Raw genomic sequence first — 20533 nt, 5'->3', positions numbered from 1 at the left:
ATGAACACAGACGTAAGACAAAGTCAACCACCTGTTCGCTAGATCCCATCCCCACTCAGCTAGTCAAAGATTCCCTCGAAGGACTGGCAGGACCTATAATTAGTATGATGAATGCATCGCTTGCGTCAGGCGTTGTACCTGATCAATTTAAGGTAGCGGTTGTTAGACCACTCCTTAAGAAGTCAAATTTGGATCCACAAGTTCTTAACAACTACAGGCCTGTCTCAAAGGTCCCATTTCAATCTAAAAGTCTTGGGAGAATAGTTGTTGCCCAACGTCAATCGTATCTGGATTCAAATAATATACTTGAGAAATTTCAGTCTGGTTTCTGAAACTGTTTTAACAAGAGTCGTAAATGATATTCTCTTAGCTACTGATGCGGGGAATGCAACAGTGCTTGTGCTTCTAGATCTTAGAGCTGCCTTTGACATGGTTGACCTCTCTGTTTTGTTACACAGGCTTGAGTTTGAGGTTGGCTTATCTGGAACCGTCCTTCAGTGGTTTACTTCACATTTTACTCATCGTTTTCATTATGTTCAAATATCTAATAATTGTACTGCTTCATCAATGTCACCAGTTCAATTTGGGGTACCAGAAGATCAGTGCTGGGACCAATATTGCTCTCTCTCTCAACATGCTGCTGCTAGGTAGGATAATATGAAAAAATAATATGAACTTTCATTCATATGCTGATGACACTCAAATAAACATTTTGTTTACACCAAACGACAACTCTTCTATTATCAGTTTAGTTAAATGCATTAAGGAAGGAAATACTTGGATGTGTGAAAACTTTTTGTTACTCAACTCTGAGAAAAATGAGGATCTGTTGATCGGAGGCAACAATACTGATAGGACTACTATAACTTCAGCACTTAACTCAGAGGATTTAAACATTTGCCTCAAAGAGACAGCACGTAACCTAGGCGGCATATTAAACACAAGGCTCTTAACAACTTGCATTGTTAAGTGCCTTGGGACAACCTTGTTGTGAAAGGCGCTATATAGAAATACATTGATTTGAATTGAATTCACAATGTAAAATGTTGTGTGTGTTGTTTGTTAAACAAGACTGTCTTTATTTATCAAAAAATAAAAGGAATTTGCTAGGAATGCAAACGTTAGGTTGCGCTTCTTCATGCTGCATCGTCGGCATGAGTGGAGCTTTTTAAACGTCTGTACTTACTGTGCCCCATAAGAAATCGTTTGTCCCCGTTCAAAAGAGATTGTGCGATGTCCTGCAGTGTTCGCAAAGCAAACCTTTGACAGTTTGAAAAGAGGAATTTATTCTGCTTCCTGTGCGTGCAGTAATTACAAAGTTGAACGTCTTTACACGATTTGCTGCAGTTTTCAGTGGGCGGGCTTTGTCAGATGGCTTGGAAAAACGCACTGTGTTTCGGCTCGGGAAACATCATGAGAAGTGTCCTGCATGTTTTCTGTGTATAGCTGTCTTTTATCGCATACAGAATTCATTCGAAATCATTGATTTCTCCAATTAACAAGGGTCCCTTAAAAGATTAGTCAAAGTAACGTCTAATCGGATTAGTTTCCTTAGAGCTGGTTCAGAGTTTGCTCAAGAGTTTACCTTTCACAGATGCGCAAAGAAGAATGTTGGGGGTGCATGCTTCAAGGTGCCTTATAGCTGTAGGGAGTGATTCGAGACGATTCGTGGCGTGTGCTCGTTCCCATATACCGTACGCCCCGGGGTGCAGTGCTAGGATGACGTACAATACCGCTTGGGCACGTAACGGCGTTATATGCAAGTGCGGGACGTGAGGGTTTTCGTTTGTTCATTTTGTTTTGCTCTGCTTTGCTTTGTTTCGTGGTCAAGAGGCGTAAGGTAAGTCGTAATCCAGGGAGAACACTGGTGGCAAACAGTCCGAGGTGAGAGGCGAGGTCCAAAGTCGAAAAGGCAGAAACGCCAGGTAGAGCTCTCAAGGAGTAGACTCAATACCAGCGGGAAGCAGGTAAAGATGGTAAAAATAGCACTGCGTACCGCACGGTGGAGTGTGTGCAGGTGGGTTAACTTGTGCGGCGGCGTTTGTTAATAATCACCCGCTGCTGGTGCTGTTTAGATTGCTTAAGAGTTGGTCTTAACTGCCTGGCGGTCATGACAAGCTCCTCTTTAAGCTGTGGTTTAGTTTTGCATTCATGTGTTTCTAGAGCAGTTATTTATGGGGGTGGGTGGGTCTTTCACAGAGGCTCAGGACAAATCCCCCGCCTGAAAGTCTAATGTGTGCGTTCAGAGAGTCACAGGTCAAGAGCCAGGCAGGAGGACAATGGACAGAAGAGCCAACGAACTAAAAATAAAAGAACAGATATGAAAAAGCCACCATCTTTTTCTTTTTGACATTTTCCGACTTTCACGCAAGCCAGGACAAAGTTGCTTGTAGCTACTTGTGGATTCAAATACTCTATCGAGTGCTTTGATGAGTTTTTGCAATTTGATTGTCGTCCTGTCAGCCTGTTTCTGTTTTTTTTTTTTCAATCTAGGGATGGAAAGTATGAGGGAAATGATGGAGCAATCAATAACCGCTCCGGAAAAATGGCAGAAAGAAATGGTCCGTCACTAAGGACATTTGTGAAGCAGAGGACTGACATCACCACAAAGGCGACACATTCTGCTGATGGTTTTGGTGAATAATGATTGAGGCGCGTTAAGAGAAAGGTAGCTGTGTCAGCATGCGTAGGCTGCAAAGGATCAAGCAAAGGTTTACTCCATGCTGAAAAGAGAAGAAAAGAAGCACAACGTTTCGACTGTGGAGCCTTCTGCGCCATCTTCTTTAGCGGTGATGATGTTTACATTGGAAAAACGGAGACATGCGTCCCTGGGTGGGCTTGAACCACCAACCTTTCGGTTAACAGCCGAACGCGCTAACCGATTGCGCCACAGAGACTGACGGCCGCTTGTGCTCCCTACATTTGCAGGTTTATGGTCAAAGAAAATAATCACTTGCGCTTCTTGCAGCCGGCAATCTTTTTCCACTGACAACCAAGAAATGGATTTCATCTTTCACAAGCTGTATGGATTTCTTCAAAAACAAGTTATTCCAGAAAGGAAATGAATTCTTGCATTAAACTGAACCAAGCTGTACATGTTTGTCTGAAATGAGACATTCGGCACAACAAGACACGGAGAGAGGCACCGCTGGTATTCAGACCCAGGATCGCCTGCTTACTAGGCGGGCACTTTAAGCCACTAGGGAACAGCGCCAGCGGAGCACCGCGCTTTTACAGACACTTGGACACATCTGCGTTCGGTGTGCACTTAACCTGCTCTCTGAGCCCGTTGCCTCCGTCCCATTTAATAGCAGAACTGACGCCAAGAGAAATGATGAGAAATGGCATTTATCGGGCACTTTTCATGTCCAAGGAGCTCAATGCCCTTGACACCTCCCCAAGGCGACAGAGCTGTGCATTCTTTGGCGACACCATTTTTTCTTTTGTTTAATTTCTATACTTATTGATAGAATAAAAACGATATGTCATGTACTGTAAGGGAAATGTCTCTTTTCATGGGGAAAGCTAGCACCAGCAAATGTTGTGTTTAGAAGAAGTGATTTAACATGACACGTGACCTAATTTACCGGAGCAAAAGCTCACCCAGCAAGCCCTGCTTTACTTCTACAGGAGAGAAGTACTGTAGAGTCTGCAAGATGTTCAGCTGGGTACCTACGTCAGCATGCCTCGGCTGCAAAGGAACAAGTAATAGGTTTATTGCATGCTGAAAAGAGAAAAACGGAAACACAGCGTTTCGACTGTGAGGTCTTCTCACACCTGAAGAAGCCTCACACCTGTAAAAGGCTCCATGGTTTTCTTTCTTCTCTTTTCAACATGGAATACACCTATTGTCTGCAAGATGTGACAATTTCATGGTGTTTTGGAAGAAAACCTTTTTTCTTTGAATTCAAAATCAATCGGAATTTCAGCACGACACATCAACACTTTTTCTGTTTTAAGGAGATGATATTTTAAACCTGATAAAAATAGTAGGAAACACAAGTTTCTTGCTGTGAAAATTTAGATGGGGAAGTGTACTACTAGTAGCAGTGTAGAGCTCTCTGTGGTGGAGTGCAAGCACGTGTTCTATGGGCCAGTGGCGTAATGGATAACGCTTCTGACTTTGGATCAGAAGATTGTAAGTTTGAGTCCTGCTTGGCTCGCGAGGCTTTTAAACCTCTCAGGTTCCTCGGTAACAGGTTGCCGTCATGTATATGAACTATAGAAAAGCATTTGCCACAACCCGTAAATTAGCACGCAAGTGCGGGCTGGTGAACACAGAACTGTATGGAGATCATCTCCAGCTCTGAGCTCAATTGCAATGAAAAAACATGCAGAAAAGAACTGGAGAGCAGCTGAATTTGTGCTCAGTAGGGTGGGGAGGACTCAGCATTGCTATTGTTCTAATTGGCATGAACTGCAGGGGATCTGAATCAGAACATGTCAGATAGTTCGATCATTGCGTCAATATGTAGGCCACGTTAATACAGAATTATTACTTTGTCTGTCTCGTCTTTGTATATAGCTGAATGTCCCTGACAATTTCATGTTAGTTTTTAAGAACGACATTGGTGCTAATATATACATATATAGCATATAAGGAAAACGTAAATGTTTAGTCCATGCTGAAAAGATAAGAAAACCGCCACAACGTTTCATCTTGGAATAAATCTTTACTTGTTGTTTTGCAGCCTACCCATTCTGACCTAACTCCTCCCTTGAAATTCCCTAACAGATAAGGGTACGTAACGGCTCATGCGATGCTCAGTTGCAATTTGTCCCAAAACAAACAAGAACAGCAGCTGAGGGTTTGAGTTTGAACATGCACTGTATTAAAGCAGCTTTTATTTCCATTGATAAATGCTAGATATTCCTACAGAGATTCTCCAGGTGAGTAAGCGATTCCTGTTTCTGTTTCTATTTCTGTTTCATATATATACATTATATATATATATGTTACATGTGTCTCTGCAATAGTATAAATGTGTTATACACTATCAGGGGCTGCTTTTTTGTGCACCTCATCTACAACAAGGGTTTTTTTTTCATTTATGTTTGTGGACCTTCACCATTTGAGGAAGTGAGTTAGATAAGAAAGTTACAGGTATGGTGAGCAATGACTGACAAAGGCACGTACTGGGTATTCCTTACAGAAGTGTAAGCAATTTGTTCTAAAAAACACCGGCTAAAGTCCAACATCGTTAGCAATCTTATTACTTAAACAGAATTAACATCAATAAACTGTAAGGTGCTGGTACATGCGAGTAGATTTGATCTTCTATTAAACAAAAATGCAATTACAGCTCTAAAAAGGTCAACCTAGACTTCTGTAACAGATCTGTTCAGGTCATCGCTGTTTCTCTGACCTTGTGAGTCTTTGGAATTTTAAAAGTGTATTTTGCTTGCCTTTCATGTGGTCTGTGTACAAGTCACTGTGGCGTATGCGGTCCTACACAGCCTTGCTATAGACGTGACGAGCCTCCGCTATGTTGCAATGGAGAACAGGTTCAGTACGGAGCTGCTGAGAAAATTCAGCTGGAAAGCTCGTTGCAGAAAAGCATCGTTATCTGTGTCCAGCGGCAAAGCGTCCATCGTGGGTGCTGAAGAATCGATTTCACAGGCTGCGGGTCCAGGCGATTTAGAGTGTTAAAGGTCCCAGCGAAAACAGAACGGCGCTGGTCCTTTTACAAGCACGCACGCAACCAAATGCAAAGGACGCCGTAGTCGGCAGGATTTGAACCTGCGCGGGGAGACCCCAACAGATTTCAAGTCTGTCACCTTAACCACTCGGCCACGACTACAGCGAGCGCTGCGGCCGCTGCCTTCTTGCTACAATCGAACAGGGAGTGCGAGGCGGCGGCGGCAGTGGAGGCAACTTTTTTCAAGTTCGCTCTCCGTTTAAGAAACCTTTTACGCCATACGTGCAAGCACACACACACACACACCTCAGAGGACTTAAGGGTGGCTTCAAGTTGGAATGATAAAGTCTCCCCGTTCGGACATGAAAACAGAACGTTCTTAGACAGAAAGCAATCAACAACGGAGACATGTGGACGACGATTTTAGTCACTGCACTTTGAATAGCATTTTTACTCCAGTTACAGGAGATGCACCAATGGCCCTTGACCTACGCTCTTACCAATGCCTTGAACATTCAAACAAAACAGCCCTCAAGTCCTGCGGTTTAATATAACGCTGTTACGTGTCGAGGCAGTATTTGACTCTGTCCTACCGTTGAGACACGGGGCGTATATGGAAACGAACACATGCTACGGATCGTCTCTAATCGGTCCCTACAGTTGGAAGGCTCCTTGAAGCGTGCACCCCCATCATTCATCTTTGCGCATCTGTGAAAGGTAGACTCTTGAGCAATGTTTGAGCCAGCTCTAAGGCAACTAACTAGTGCTATTGGACAGACACCTCTGGAAGATCCTAAGAGTCTCTTAACACCACTTCCAGCAGCAAGCTTAATTGTTCGCTGGAGGTCTCCCACCCAGGTACTGACCAGGCAAAAAATCACCAGTACATTGAATGAGGAAGTTAATCCTGAAATCCAATTACATATCTCAAGGTAAGACAAATCCATAAGAACATGTCTTAGTATTACTTCGTTTACATTAGTATGGCACTGAGTTGGAGCTCCTCTTTAAGCTGTGGTTTAGTTTTGCATTCATGTGTTTCTAGAGCAGTTATTTATGGGGGTGGGTGGGTCTTTCACAGAGGCTCAGGACAAATCCCCCGCCTGAAAGTCTAATGTGTGCGTTCAGACAGTCACAGGTCAAGAGCCAGGCAGGAGGACAATGGACAGAAGAGCCAACGAACTAAAAATAAAAGAACAGATATGAAAAAGCCACCATCTTTTTCTTTTTGACATTTTCCGACTTTCATGCAAGCCAGGACAAAGTTGCTCGTAGCTACTTGTGGATTCAAATACTCTATCGAGTGCTTTGATGAGTTTTTGCAATTTGATTGTCGTCCTGTCAGCCTGTTTCTGTTTTTTTTTTTTTCAATCTAGGGATGGAAAGTATGAGGGAAATGATGGAGCAATCAATAACCGCTCCGGAAAAATGGCAGAAAGAAATGGTCCGTCACTAAGGACATTTGTGAAGCAGAGGAGTGACATCACCACAAAGGCGACACATTCTGCTGATGGTTTTGGTGAATAATGATTGAGGCGCGTTAAGAGAAAGGTAGCTGTGTCAGCATGCGTAGGCTGCAAAGGATCAAGCAAAGGTTTACTCCATGCTGAAAAGAGAAGAAAAGAAGCACAACGTTTCGACTGTGGAGCCTTCTGCGCCATCTTCTTTAGCGGTGATGATGTTTACATTGGAAAAACTGAGACATGCGTCCCTGGGTGGGCTTGAACCACCAACCTTTCGGTTAACAGCCGAACGCGCTAACCGATTGCGCCACAGAGACTGACGGCCACTTGTGCTCCCTACATTTGCAGGTTTATGGTCAAAGAAAACAATCACTTGCGCTTCTTGCAGCCGGCAATCTTTTTCCACTGACAACCAAGAAATGGATTTCATCTTTCACAAGCTGTATGGATTTTGAAATGTATGGACGATGCCAGGTGTCCCACAACACCACAGCGCCGACACACCTTTGGTTGTCCCACATAAAAAACATAGCCATTGCAGGCGCCCAGCCGGATTGTAGAGGGCAGGTGCCTTAAGCCTCCATTTACATTGTCCGGTAGCAAGCGAACCTCGAATTTCCTTGCTCCTGTTTTTATACCGTCAACATCTCTAACCTCAGTTCCATGGTGGACGGTGCAGTACTGCTTAAGCCAGGTGTGAATGTCCTCCGTCTTTGCCAGTTCCGAGAACATAACAACATGCACCGTTTTCCTCTCTCTCTGTGTCAGAGGCTGCAAGTTGATCTTCTCAAGGGCAGGAACTTTCCCTCTTTTTGCCTCAAACACATCCACACATTGTTCAAACAGAGAATAGGTAGCAAAAACAACCTCAAATGCTTTCTGACCTGGGAGAGCGAAGATGAAATCCAAGTGCCGAGGTTCAAAGCCACGTTCCTTCTGTAACACTTTTCTGCTGAACTGCATACGATCCATGAAGAGGTCATCCAAAAGCTCAAAACGTACAGCATTCTTGCGGGATCCAAAGGTTGCCATCTCAAACTGCAAAACAAACACTGCTTCCACAAAACAAGAAAACAATCCAACTACTCTAACTACAGGCTGATCAAGGTATCTCCCCTGCCAGGTAAGCCGAGAGCCGCAGGCGATGAGCCCAGAGCTGAACGGGCCCCACTGGCTCGTTTGTAAGGCCAGGTGCATTGCCAACCACGACCGGCAGGGCAGAGGCCTTGAAGGCGGCCTGGGCTCCTGCAGCTGTCCAGCCACGCACTCTGGTTTCTCTTCATCTCGTACAAATCTTTTGCCTTTTACTAAAGATTTCCATGGAGAGGAACATGAATGAGTTCCATACAATTTTTGTGCTTCCCTGCCTTCGGGTGGGGCACAGCTGGGCTGGTCAAAGAGAGAAACTAAAACCGCTCACAATCGCTCTTATTACGGCGACTGTGGCCGTCTGCTCTGCGAGTCCTCGGTCTCCGCCTCTCTGATTGGCGCTCTTTTCTTTGGGGGGCGGGAATATGCTGTGAAATATGAAGCGTTACAGCAACGACATGCCATGAGACGATTGATAACGATTTCCATAGGATCCCCGCGGTTGCCTGGCAACCGTCAGCTTTGCGCAGTGGCAGTATCGTAGCCTGTGAGGTTTAGCCGAGGCGCGATTATTGCTAGTTGAAAACTTTTCCCAATACCCCGCTTCCGCCGGTTTGCAATACAATCGGCGAAAGCAATTTTTGACAGTCTCGTCAGAGACTGAGCAAGGTGTTTAAAGACAGATTTTGTCATGGTAACATCATGGTAGAAAGAAACAAGCTTGTTACGTCTCAACAGAAACGCTCTTTAGCTCTTTCAGCGTTATGCAGAGAACAGCGTCTGTCGAGATCACTTTTGAGTCAGCGCGAAACGCCGTGTGCTGTCAGTTTGATTTCATATTGCTCGTAGCGGCGCCCGGCTTTTGTCTGTCAACCGTTAGGTTGCGCTTCTTCATGCTGCATCGTCGGCATGAGTGGAGCTTTTTAAACGTCTGTACTTACTGCGCCCCATAAGAAATCGTTTGTCCCCGTTCAAAAGAGATTGTGCGATGCCCTGCAGCGTTCGCAAAGCAAACCTTTGACAGTTTGAAAAGAGGAATTTATTCTGCTTCCTGTGCGTGCAGTAGTTACAAAGTTGAACGTCTTTACACGATCTACTGCAGTTTTCAGTGGGCGGGCTTTGTCAGATGGCTTGGAAAAACGCACTGTGTTTCGGCTCGGGAAACATCATGAGCAGTGTCCTGCATGTTTTCTGTGTATAGCTGTCTTTTAACGCATACAGAATTCATTCGAAATCATTGTAAGATTCTCCCTCAGTTCCGTTGTGCAGTGCTTTACCTCTTTCAAAAGGCTTCACTTTCCTAGTCACATTCCAAGCCTCATCGAACCCGGGCTGTTTCCTCCAGCGGTATAGTATTGCAGTGAGACAGCACGATGCCTGCAAGACTATGTCACACTAAACGCCACAGATTGTGTTTGTCCGTTCGTGTCAGTCGTCCTGCAGCCACGGGAAGTGGGACACAAACATGCTGCAATGCTTTCAGGACGTTAGGATTTGTTTGTGCAACATCCGAGAAGAGTACTTGTGGCTTGAATGTGAACTGTACGTGCCCGCCCCCTTTCCTCTGTAGTGCATGAGTTCCTCCCGGCATGCCCTTCGTCATTGTTCTGTCATCTTGTATTTAAAGGGTTGTATTTCTGCTGCTGAAAATAAGCAACGGTTTTCTCACAACGCCCTTTGTTCCCGACGGAGCCCTTGTCTGTCATGAAATTCTTCAAAACCTCAAGCTAGAAGAAGAAGACGACAAATATGAAGCGTTACAGCAACGACATGCCATGAGACGATTGATAACGATTTCCATAGGATCCCCGCGGTTGCCTGGCAACCGTCAGATTTGCGCATTGGCAGTATCGTAGCCTGTGAGGTTTAGCCGAGGCGCGATTATTGCTAGTTGAAAACTTTTCCCAATACCCCGCAATTTTTGACAGTCTCGTCAGAGCGTGACATAGTCTTGCAGGCATCGTGCTGTCTAACTGCAATACTATACCGCTGGAGGAAACAGCCCGGGTTCAATGAGCCTTGGAATGTGACTAGGAAAGTGAAGCCTTTTGAAAGAGGTAATGTCGACGCTTTTTTAACAGAGCACCAAAAAAGCGTCTTTTTTGAAGGCCTGGGTACTGAGCATTGGTGGTTCAGTGGTAGAATTCTCACTTCCCACGTGGGAGGCTCTGGTTCGATTCCCAGCCAAAGCAGTGGCTTTTGCAGCGAGCGGCTCCATCACTTGCATCCCCTTGCAACTCGCAACTGAAAACCCACTGAAGCAAAGCATTTGTTAGCCAGGTCAGTACCCGGATGAGGGTGAGCTACAGGGAAAAACAAAGTTTCCAGCTGGAAGCGGTGTTAATGGTGCCGGTGGGGGGGCGCTCAACCTGAGGTCTGTGCGGGTCCCAATGCCCCAGCATAGTGACGGAGACGCTGTGTTGTAAAAGGGCGCTGTCTCTTGGATGAGATGTAAAACCGAGGTCACAGCGCTCTGTGGTCATTAAAAATGACCACCAAAACCTTTGACAAAAGCTCTTGGTAATTGATGGTCTTCAATAATGCTTCTCCTTTAGGTACATTTTAAATCAGCTGAAAAATGCTGTGAAATGGGGGGTCACTTCACGCCAGTGTAGGATTTGGGTTACAAGAACCATGAAACTGCACGAGAAAGCCCGTACACTGAATTACACGGCTTTCTATTCAAAGGAGGGCAAAAGAAATTCCCTGAGTTCGATTTTTTGCAGCACAGAGAGGATTGCTGTCGTGAGGCTGGTTAGCTCAGTTGGTTAGAGCGTGGTGCTAATACCGCCAAGGTCGTGGGTTCGATCTCCATACAGGCCAGGTCGTTTTCTCCTCTCTTACAAAAGCTGTTAGGTTCCTTTCCGTGGTGAGATGGGTTGTCATGCAACGCTGCCACATAGTGCCGACAGACAATTAAATGACAAAAATGAAGAGAGTTAAAGCAGCTGGAAAGGTTTTCTTACAACTTTTGAGCTGACACAGTTTTGGAAAATGTTTTCTTCACGCTGCACTGTACCACATAGGCAGCCAAGAGTCTCCAAAACAAAACAGAATTGACAGTCATATAATGTCCATTAACCCCGGTTTTAAACACAGACTCATGTCTGCCATCATAAGAATATGAGTCCAATATTTTAGAATATAGTCAGAATGTCTTCTAACCTTACCTGTGGTGTCTTTAATCCCTATTGCTCAATGCATGGTGTACGTACTGCATACATGTGTCTTGAGAATGAGAAATGGGCCCCTGAGACATTTACCTGTTTCACAAATGATCGGATTTTACTAGAGATTCTGTTTGGGATTCAGATGTGCATTTGGACAGCAATTCCTTTCAAGAAATGATACGTTCTGGATGAGGTCAAAGGTGCTGGAACACTGTATTTAGGATGTGTTTGCAGTGATTGTGTCTCCTGCTTCAACGCAGTGATATATAGATGTGCTCCTGTAATTTATTGGTACATGCCCAGGGCAGTAAGTAGTCTGAGGATTTATTTCCAGAAGGCATAGAGCAGTGAAACAGTGAAGTAGTGCAGCACACTGGATCATTATATTATTAGAATCTATTCTACCTAAATTATTACATTATACACAACTTGAGCTCTCAGCACCGTACTGAGCCCAGGTGTTTTTCTAAAGCTGTCAGGTGCAGTTCATTTACATGAAGGAAATCTCTTACTGGGTACGATTACAATGCAGTAAGTAGCACAGGCTACTAAGGGAGTAGCCTGATGCGTTTAAAAACAACCAGCGCCAGGCAGGAGTCGAACCTCCAAACTCCTAATCCATCGTCAGACACATTATCCATTGCACCACTGGCCCTGGTGTGACACTGCAGGACTGTAACCCAGTGAGCTTAGCACTGCAACTAGTAAAATATTATCCCCGGTCCATTCTTTTCCAAAAGTGAGAAACACCTGTTTTCTACATTTTGTCTGTTTTAAAACCATATCTCTTTAAACCAAACCAAGAGTTTGTCTTTTGCACTGATATTCTGATTCATTTCGATTTCAAAGAAAAAAAAAACATTACCTTCCAAAGCATCATAAAATTGTCCCTTCCTCCAGACTCTACTTCTCTCTTGTAGTAGTACAGCAGACCTTTCCAGGTGATCAGATCACAGAGTCCGAAATGAGCTTCCTCCATCAAGCAAAGTACCTGAACATGACTCTGTCATCATGAAAGCGCCCCTGTAATAAAGAAATTAAATCCGAAATCAAGAGGGCAGTTGCCTACTGAAGTTCAAGAAGTCATAAATTTTAACCTAGCAACACATTAAAGGCTGCATCTATACAAGTACGATTCTAGAAATGCTCACCAGATTACGTTTTAAGAAAGAACTGCGCCTCAGGTTCCGCCGAGATCTTAACTCGGATGGCAGGATTCAGAGTCTGGAGTGTGGAATGATGGCGCACGGAGGGTCCACATACTGTGGATCCCTCAGTGATCTTCCGCGTGTTCAAACTGCCAGCGTGTGACTCCCCTGTCCCCCTGACCTCATTGCTCTGCTCTCGCCTCTCTGCAGCTGAGCCCGACTCATGGTAAAGTGGAAAAAAATATGCCCTCAACGTGAGATTTACTCTGGAGTGAGGATAGTTGTTACCTTCTTATCGTTGAAACGGATGTATGTGATGTGGCGACTAGTTTCTTCTCCATTAGCAGGCTTAAGGTTAAAGAAAAAAACATTGCTGACTTCTTTTTTTTTTGCCAGCCGCGAGCGCTGATTAGCGAGGTTTGTATTTCATGTTTTGCAAGTTGCATCCATTTTAAGAAAAACAAGTCATTCAAGACAGGAAATGAATACTTGCATTTAATTAAGTCTAGCCGTAGGCGGTTGTCTGTAAGGACCAGTTCTGTTCGAGAAGACAGAACAAAGAATGCACCACTGGGATTCGGACCCAGGATCTCCTGTTTAAGAGACAAGCGCTTTAACCAACTAAGCCACGGCACCCCGGGAGTATTGTCCTTTTGCAGCCACTTGGACACGCCACTCAGACACATCTGCATTCGGTGTGTGCTCCGCCTGCTCGCTGAGCAAGTTGCCACCTTTACATACAATAGCAACATCGACACCAAGAGAAAGGATGACAAATGGCTTTTATCTGGAACTTTTCATGTCCAAGGAGCTCAATGTGCTTTCTGTGTACAACAGGGCCACTGAACTCCACACTGGCCACTGAACCACAGCAGTGGCTTGCTGGCTTGACATCTCCCAAGGAAAATGTTGAAATCGCATGTGGAACAGGAAAAGGACCCTCGAGTACGAGGGAAAAAAAAGAAAAAGATCATCCTGAGCGCGCCAACCCATTTCTGGACAGCCCAGTTCTGTTCACGAGGTGGCTGAGTGGTTAAGGCGATGGCTTGTTAATCCATTGTGCTCTGCATGTATGAGTTCAAATCCCACTCTTGTCGGTTTCCATGTCTGACATGTGTGCCCGTTCGACGTTGGCCCTCCTTTTGTTTGCTCCAGTACTAGAGCCTTACATTTTCTAGCGGTGGCTGAACATGGTATAGTAGGCTAACGTCGGTATCGAGCAGTGGCAGTAACAGTATTTACGTGCCACTGCTGCCAAGTGGCTCTGGGTTGAGACCGCGTTTTCACTTACTTGCAGCACAAACGGAGAAAGCGATTTTTGACAGTCTCTCGAGAGACTGCGCTAGGTGTTTAGGGATAGACTTTGTCAGTTCCCCCTGGGATGATGGCCTCTCAAATAGTTTGTGATTCCTCTAGACGTTTATACAGTAGAAGCCTGCTTCGTGGCTTAAATCCAAGCTAAGGAAACGAGTTAGAGGTCTGATGCAGAACTGCGAATTCAATGAAGGGGAACACTACAGTACATTGCACTGTATGTGTGAGGAAAGCTGCCCCCTTCTGTTCCTTGTCGACCGAACAGAGGACTGTAAAGGATACCGCCAAGAAACTTTAGGATGCTGGTTGGAATCCAGCTCCAAAGAAGCCCCTTTGGGTGTTATGTAATCAAAAAGTAAGAACAGAGAATCTCCCTTTGATCAAAAGCGCAACAGAACTGTTTTCCGTGGAGCAGGTTTCAGACCCGTAGACCTGTTTTATTTGTAGGGCAGGGCGCATTCCCAAACGCGAATCTCCTGTTTTAGAAATGCTTTGGGCGGCGTGAAGTGAAAATAAGAAGTGGGCTCCAGATGCACATGGAAGCAATCAAGTGTTTCATCCGAGCTGTTTCAAAGACTGCTCAACAGCTTTCCTTTTACAGAGGCCCAACGATTAATGATGGGGGTGCACCCTTCAATGTGCCTTACGACTCTAGGGAGTGATTGAGACGATTCGTAGCGTGTGTTCATTTCCCTCTATTCCCCATGTTGCAGTGGTAAGATGACGTAAATTCCTGCTTCGACACGTAACGGCGTTATAATCAAGTACAGGAGCTGAGGGCTTTTGTTTTGTTTCGTTTTCTATGGCGTTCGTAAGCGCGCAAAACAAAGACAATTCCTGCGTCTAACACGAATGTAAATGCTTTTGAAAGTGCAGTGTGGTGCAGCTTGTAAAATCCTTGTCCACATTTGTGGTTTGTTGATGTTTTTTCTGTCTGCCAAAGTTGCATTTTGACATCCGGACGGGGAGACTTTATCATTTGAACGTGAAGCCAGCCTTAAACCCTCTGAGGCGTGTCTGTCTGCCGGCATGTATCTTGTGAAAGGTTTTTTTTTTAACAGAGAGCGACTTTAAAAAGGTTTCCGCAGCCACCTCGCACTCCGTGTTAGATTATAGGAGGAATGCGGCGGCGGCGAGCTCGCTGTAGTCGTGGCCGAGTAGTTAAGGCGATGGATTTGAAATCCATTGGGGACTCCCCGCTCAGGTTCGAATCCTGCCGACTACGGCGTCTGCCGCACGTCACCTTGTGCCTGTGCGGCAAAGGCGAAGTGCCGCTTCTCCTTTCCTGGTACTATAAAAATGCTACATCGCTTGGTCCTGCTTCCATGGAAAGCAGTTCTTCAGGTAATTCTACTCTCTTACCAAAGCTGTTAGGTTTCTTTCCGTGGTGAGATGGGTTGTCATGCAACGCTGCCACATAGTGCCGACAGACAAGTGTGTTGCGGGAGAAGAGAAAAGTGTTTGAAGATTTAAGAGTGTCTTAGGTGGAGCCAAAATCAAGTGTCACAAATGCAAGTGGGAAGATTTCCAATGTTTAATATGGTCAAAATAAGCGGAAGTTACCAGCTGGTCCGGCACAGTCTGCCATGCTTTTGTCATATACTGTAAAGTGGTGTGGAACTGGGTGTCGAACTGGAGCCTCACCATTTGCATATGTGAGGCTCCAGTTATACATCGAGTGTCACATTAAATGACAAAAATGAAGAGAGTTAAAGCACCTGGAGAGGTTTTCTTACAACTTTTGAGCTGACACAGTTTTGGAAAATGTTTCCTTCACGGTGCACTGAACAACATAGGCAGCCAAGAGTCTCCAAAACAAAACAGAATGGACAGATAGGAGAAAATTCCCACTCGTCCTGAAGTTCCCAAAATCCAGCACTGAGCGTAAACAAAGTGTCTAAGTAGCGTGGGAATGCTAACCCTAACCCTAGCTGGAGTTTGAGCAATCCGGCACTGAGCGTAAGAAGATGAGTCAAAGTAACGTCTAATCGGATTAGTTTCCTTAGAGCTGGTTCAGAGTTTGCTCAAGAGTTTACCTTTCACAGATGCGCAAAGAAGAATGTTGGGGGTGCACGCTTCAAGGCGCCTTACAGCTGTAGGGAGTGATTCGAGACGATTCGTGGCGTGTGCTCGTTCCCATATACCATACGACCCGGGGTGCAGTGCTAGGATGACGTACAATACCGCTTGGGCACGTAACGGGGTTATATGCAAGTGCAGGACGTGAGGGTTTTTGTTTGTTCGTTTTGTTTTGCTCTGCTTTGCTTTGTTTTGCTTTCCATCGCGTTGGTAAGAGCGTAAATAAAAAGGCGATTCCTGTGTCTACCACTAATGTAAGAGCTATTTCAAGTGCGACGTGGTGCGGCTTTTCAAATGCTTGTGGGCATTTCTCTGTTGTTGATTCTTTTTTTGTGTGTAACAAAGTGGCATTTTCATGTCCGGACGGGGAGACTTTATCATTCCGACATGAAGCCACCCTTAAGTCCTCTGAGGCGTGTCTGTCTGCAAGGCTTGTATTTTGGAAATGTTTTTTTGAAACGGAGAACGACTTTGAAATAGGCTTCCGCCGGCGCCTCGCGATCCAGGTAAGATTGTAGCAAGAACGCAGCGGCAGTGGGGCTTGCTGTAGTCGTGGCTGAGCGGTTAAGGCAATGGACTAGAAATCCATTGGGGTCTCCCCGCACAGGTTCCAATCCTGCCGACTACGTTGTCCACTTTCAGTCGGTGTGTTTCGGCTCAAGCAAAGAAGCGCGCCTCTTTGCTGTTCCTGGTGGTTTTAAAACGCCCAATCGCTTGTACCCGCTGCCTTAGAAATAAGTTCTTCAGCGTCCGCAAATGGCATTTTGCAGCTGGAAGCAGATGTCGACGCGTTTTGCACAGAGCACCAAAAAAGCGTCTTTTTTGAAGGCCCAGGCACTGAGCATTGGTGGTTCAGTGGTAGAATTCTCGCCTGCCACGCGGGAGGCTCGGGTTCGATTCCCGGCCAATGCAGTGGCTTTTGCAGCGAGCGGCTCTATCACTTGCATCCCCTTGCAACTCGCAACTGAAAACCCACTGAAGCTAAGCAGGTGTGAGCCAGGTCAGTACCTGGATGAGCTACAGGGAAAAACAAAGCTTCCAGCTGGAAGCGGTGTTAATGGTGCCGGCGGGGGGGCGCTCACCCTGAGGTCTGTGCGGGTCCCAATGCCCCAGTATAGTGACGGAGATGCTGTGTTGTAAAAGGGCGCTGTCTTTTGGATGAGATGTAAAACCGAGGTCACAGCGCTCTGTGGTCATTCAAAATGACCACCAAAACCTTTGACAAAAGCTCTTGGTAATTGATGGTCTTCAATAATGCTTCTCCTTTAGGTACATTTTAAATCAGCTGAAAAATGCTGTGAAATGGGGGGGCACTTCAGGCCAGTGTAGGATTTGGGTTACAAGAACCATGAAACTGCACGAGAAAGCCCGTACACTGATTACACGGCTTTCTATTCAAAGGAGGACAAAAGAAATTCCCTGAGTTTGATTTTTTGCAGCACAGAGAGGAGCACTGTCGTGAGGCTGGTTAGCTCAGTTGGTTAGAGCGTGGTGCTAATAACGCCAAGGTCGCGGGTTTGAGCCCTGTACGGGCCAGGTCTAGGTCCAGGTCCCTGTTTGTGAAACAGGCAAATGACTGTCTCAGGGGCCCATTCCTCATTCTCAAGACACATGTATGCAGTATGTACACCGTGCATTGAGCAATAGGGACTGAATACACCACAGGTAAGGTTAGAAGTCATTCTGAGGTGCCACATGTGAGGGATACAGCTAGGCATCCGAAATGTAGGGTTTGAGACCCTTCAGGAGTACTGCATCCTTTGAGACAGACCCGTGCATGTTAAACAAATGATCATTTCTTTCGGCATTAGGGACTAAATATACTAAACATATGATGCTAAAATGTTATTTTCACATATATTAATGTAATAAATGATTGCTTATGCTTTAGAAACAAATCTAATTCAAATAAAAGCTTAAGTTTTGTATTTATCTTGTACCATAGAACATGATTTTCTTTGTATTTCAAGCCCACAAAGTGTCCAAATGACGCACTACATGATATAAGGAAGATTATCACATGCATATCGGTATTATCTTTCTTATGAAAATGCATTCCTTTCATTACCTTTTACTTTTTAAAATGAACTCAAATTGAGTATAATGTAATAATTTAAGTAGAATAGATTCTAATAATATAATGATCCAGTGTTTTGCACTACTTCACTGCTTCACTGCTCTATGCCATCTGGAAATAAATCCTCAGACTGCTTACTGCCCTGGGCATGTACCAATAAATTAAAGGAGCACATCTGTTTATCACTGCGTTGAAGCAGGAGACACACAGTCTCTGCAAACACATCCTAGATACAGTGTTCCAGCACCTTTGACCTCATCCAGAACGTATCATTTCTTGAAAGGGATTGCTGTCCGAATGCACATCTGAATCCCAAACAGAATCTCTAGTAAAATACGATCATTTGTGAAACAGGCAAATGACTGTCTCAGGGGCCTATTCCTCATTGTCAGACACATGTATGGAATGCTTTCACCGTGCATTGAGCAATAGGGATTAAAAACACCGCAGGTAAGGTTAGATGTCATGTTCTATGATCATTTCTTTCAGCATTAGGGACTAAATATACTAAACGTATGATGCTAAAATGTTATTTTTACATATATTAATGTAATAAATGATTGCTTATGCTTTATAAACAAATCTAATTAAAATAAAAGCTTAAGTTTTGTATTTATCTTGTACCATAGAACATGATTTGCTTTGTATTTCAAGCCCACAAAGTGTCCAAATGTTCTATGATCATTTCTTTCAGCATTAGGGACTAAATATACCAAACGTATGATGCTAAAATCCTGAAAAAAGGATGTGCTCCATCTCGTCAGTAGATTGGATTCCAAAACTGATTTGGGTCAATATACATTACCTTTGAAATTAAAGTACAGTCTACTGTAGGGAACCATCAACTTAGAAAGCATTGGCCTTCCCTGGGGGTCAGGTAGGTGCAAAAGATAAACCTTTATCCTATCTTTATCTTAAGATAAGTGGCCAAGCAGTATTTTTCCAAGTTTCACCAAGCACATCATGTTGCCATAGTAGACAAAGTTCTATAAAATGTTAAATAACTTTTAAAAAAAGCATCTTGGTCTTACAGTACTGTACAAGGTGAATTAAACTGTCCCTGGTAATAAAAAGTAATTAGAAGCATCTCAGAAACTTTATCTCTAGAAACATTAGCTGTTTTATATCATGTAATTTAGTGTGATGTTGTCAGAATTCAAGGACATTAGCACACACAGAAATTGGTTCAGTTAAATCTAAAAAACACAGCTAAACATGGGTTTAAATGTAACAGAAGTCTTACCTCTTGTCAAAAGATTTAATTCAAGAAGCGATGTAATAAATGATTGCTTATGCTTTATAAAGAAGCTTAAGTTTTGTATTTATCTTGTACCATAGAACATGATTTTCTTTGTATTTGAAGCCCACAAAGTGTCCAAATGATGCACTACATGATATAAGGAAGATTATCACATGCATATCGGTATTATCTTTCTTATGAAAATGCATTCCTTTCATTACCTTTTACTTTTTAAAATGAACTCAAATTGTGTATAATGTAATAATTTAAGTAGAATAGATTCAGGTAGGAAATATAGAGTCATGATGTTTATGGCTGACATCATTTCACATGGGTGAATTTTAAGCTAAGAAATAAAAACATTTACAATGAAGATACCATTGCTTAATTTTAAATGCCTTTAAAAAATAAATACCTCCTGAGAATAATTTGCCACTCCCAGATCCTTGGTAAGGTACTGTTTGAATCCAATCAGGAGAGGAGCATCCAGGGAGTGCTTTCTATAGAGTCCAGCTTGGGCCACTCTCTTCCGGCCTGCTGATACTTTTTAACTACTCAGGGCCTGTAAGGATATAAAACACCGGTTTAAACATTTTATACCTATAAGACAAATTAGAATTTTAGTAAAAAATAGATACATCTGAAAAATAAAAAGTCTTACTGCTGATAGAGTTCTTCAGAGCTCACATCTTCCCCTTCCTTATCCGCTTCTGTTTCAGTTTCTAGAGCAGCCTCTGGCATCTCTTCCTCCTGGACTGCGGCCTCTTGCTCAGGGCCGCTGGAATGCAGGTAGATTCTTTTCAACATGCTTTTACATAATATGTTGTAACAATGATTTCAAAAAGAAACTACAGAAGCCTTACAGATTAAAAATATCTCACCTTGCCAATGTGTCTTCAGGCTTCCCATGTACAAAAAGGCCCAAGGACTCTAGCAGTCTTACAACCACTATCCTGTTTGCCTCACCAGACACGATCTCTATTCTGTGGTAATCCACGATGACCCCGTTCTTCAGGTGATTCATCATGTCCTCCCTCGCCTGTTGAGAGGCCATCCTGATGTTTTCTGCCGTGGCGTGCTTCATACACGCCCTCTTCAAGTGAGCAGGAAGCTGATCAAGAGTATTCAGGCACATCTTGCACACCAGGGGAATCCTCGCGGGTTTCCTTTGAAAATAAATAATACCATCTGTGTATAGAAACAAGCTAAGACTGATTTCTTAAATTATCCTTAATTTTCTCTCTCATAGTTTGAGCATAATGATTTTATTGCATTTATATAAGAATTGCTCATTGCTCCTAAATAAATAATGGT

The 20533-nt window shown here is 44.1% G+C and overlaps 7 non-coding genes and 1 pseudogene across 7 annotated transcripts; 5 read left to right on the top strand and 3 right to left on the bottom strand.

Moving 5' to 3' along the window:
• Nucleotides 1-2823: 2823 nt before the first annotated feature.
• trnan-guu (transfer RNA asparagine (anticodon GUU)) lies at nt 2824-2897 on the bottom strand. The gene has a single exon. It is a non-coding gene; the product is annotated as a tRNA-Asn (tRNA).
• Nucleotides 2898-5719: 2822 nt separating this feature from the next.
• trnas-uga (transfer RNA serine (anticodon UGA)) lies at nt 5720-5801 on the bottom strand. The gene has a single exon. It is a non-coding gene; the product is annotated as a tRNA-Ser (tRNA).
• A 1544-nt stretch (nt 5802-7345) lies between these two features.
• trnan-guu (transfer RNA asparagine (anticodon GUU)) lies at nt 7346-7419 on the bottom strand. The gene has a single exon. It is a non-coding gene; the product is annotated as a tRNA-Asn (tRNA).
• Nucleotides 7420-8365: 946 nt separating this feature from the next.
• Nucleotides 8366-8482, top strand: LOC138236285 (U5 spliceosomal RNA). The gene has a single exon (XR_011188577.1). It is a non-coding gene; the product is annotated as a U5 spliceosomal RNA (small nuclear RNA).
• Nucleotides 8483-8709: 227 nt separating this feature from the next.
• On the top strand, nt 8710-8851 carry LOC138236346 (U4 spliceosomal RNA). Its single transcript, XR_011188634.1, has one exon. It is a non-coding gene; the product is annotated as a U4 spliceosomal RNA (small nuclear RNA).
• A 1170-nt stretch (nt 8852-10021) lies between these two features.
• On the top strand, nt 10022-10131 carry LOC138236279 (U4 spliceosomal RNA; annotated as a pseudogene).
• Nucleotides 10132-14966: 4835 nt separating this feature from the next.
• trnas-uga (transfer RNA serine (anticodon UGA)) lies at nt 14967-15048 on the top strand. Its single transcript has one exon. It is a non-coding gene; the product is annotated as a tRNA-Ser (tRNA).
• A 1695-nt stretch (nt 15049-16743) lies between these two features.
• trnag-gcc (transfer RNA glycine (anticodon GCC)) lies at nt 16744-16814 on the top strand. Its single transcript has one exon. It is a non-coding gene; the product is annotated as a tRNA-Gly (tRNA).
• The last annotated feature ends 3719 nt before the right edge of the window (nt 16815-20533 follow it).

This window comes from Lepisosteus oculatus, unplaced genomic scaffold (genome assembly GCF_040954835.1).
Source record: "Lepisosteus oculatus isolate fLepOcu1 unplaced genomic scaffold, fLepOcu1.hap2 HAP2_SCAFFOLD_88, whole genome shotgun sequence".
NCBI lineage: Eukaryota > Metazoa > Chordata > Actinopteri > Semionotiformes > Lepisosteidae > Lepisosteus > Lepisosteus oculatus.
This window is presented reverse-complemented; position numbering and strand designations above follow the sequence as displayed.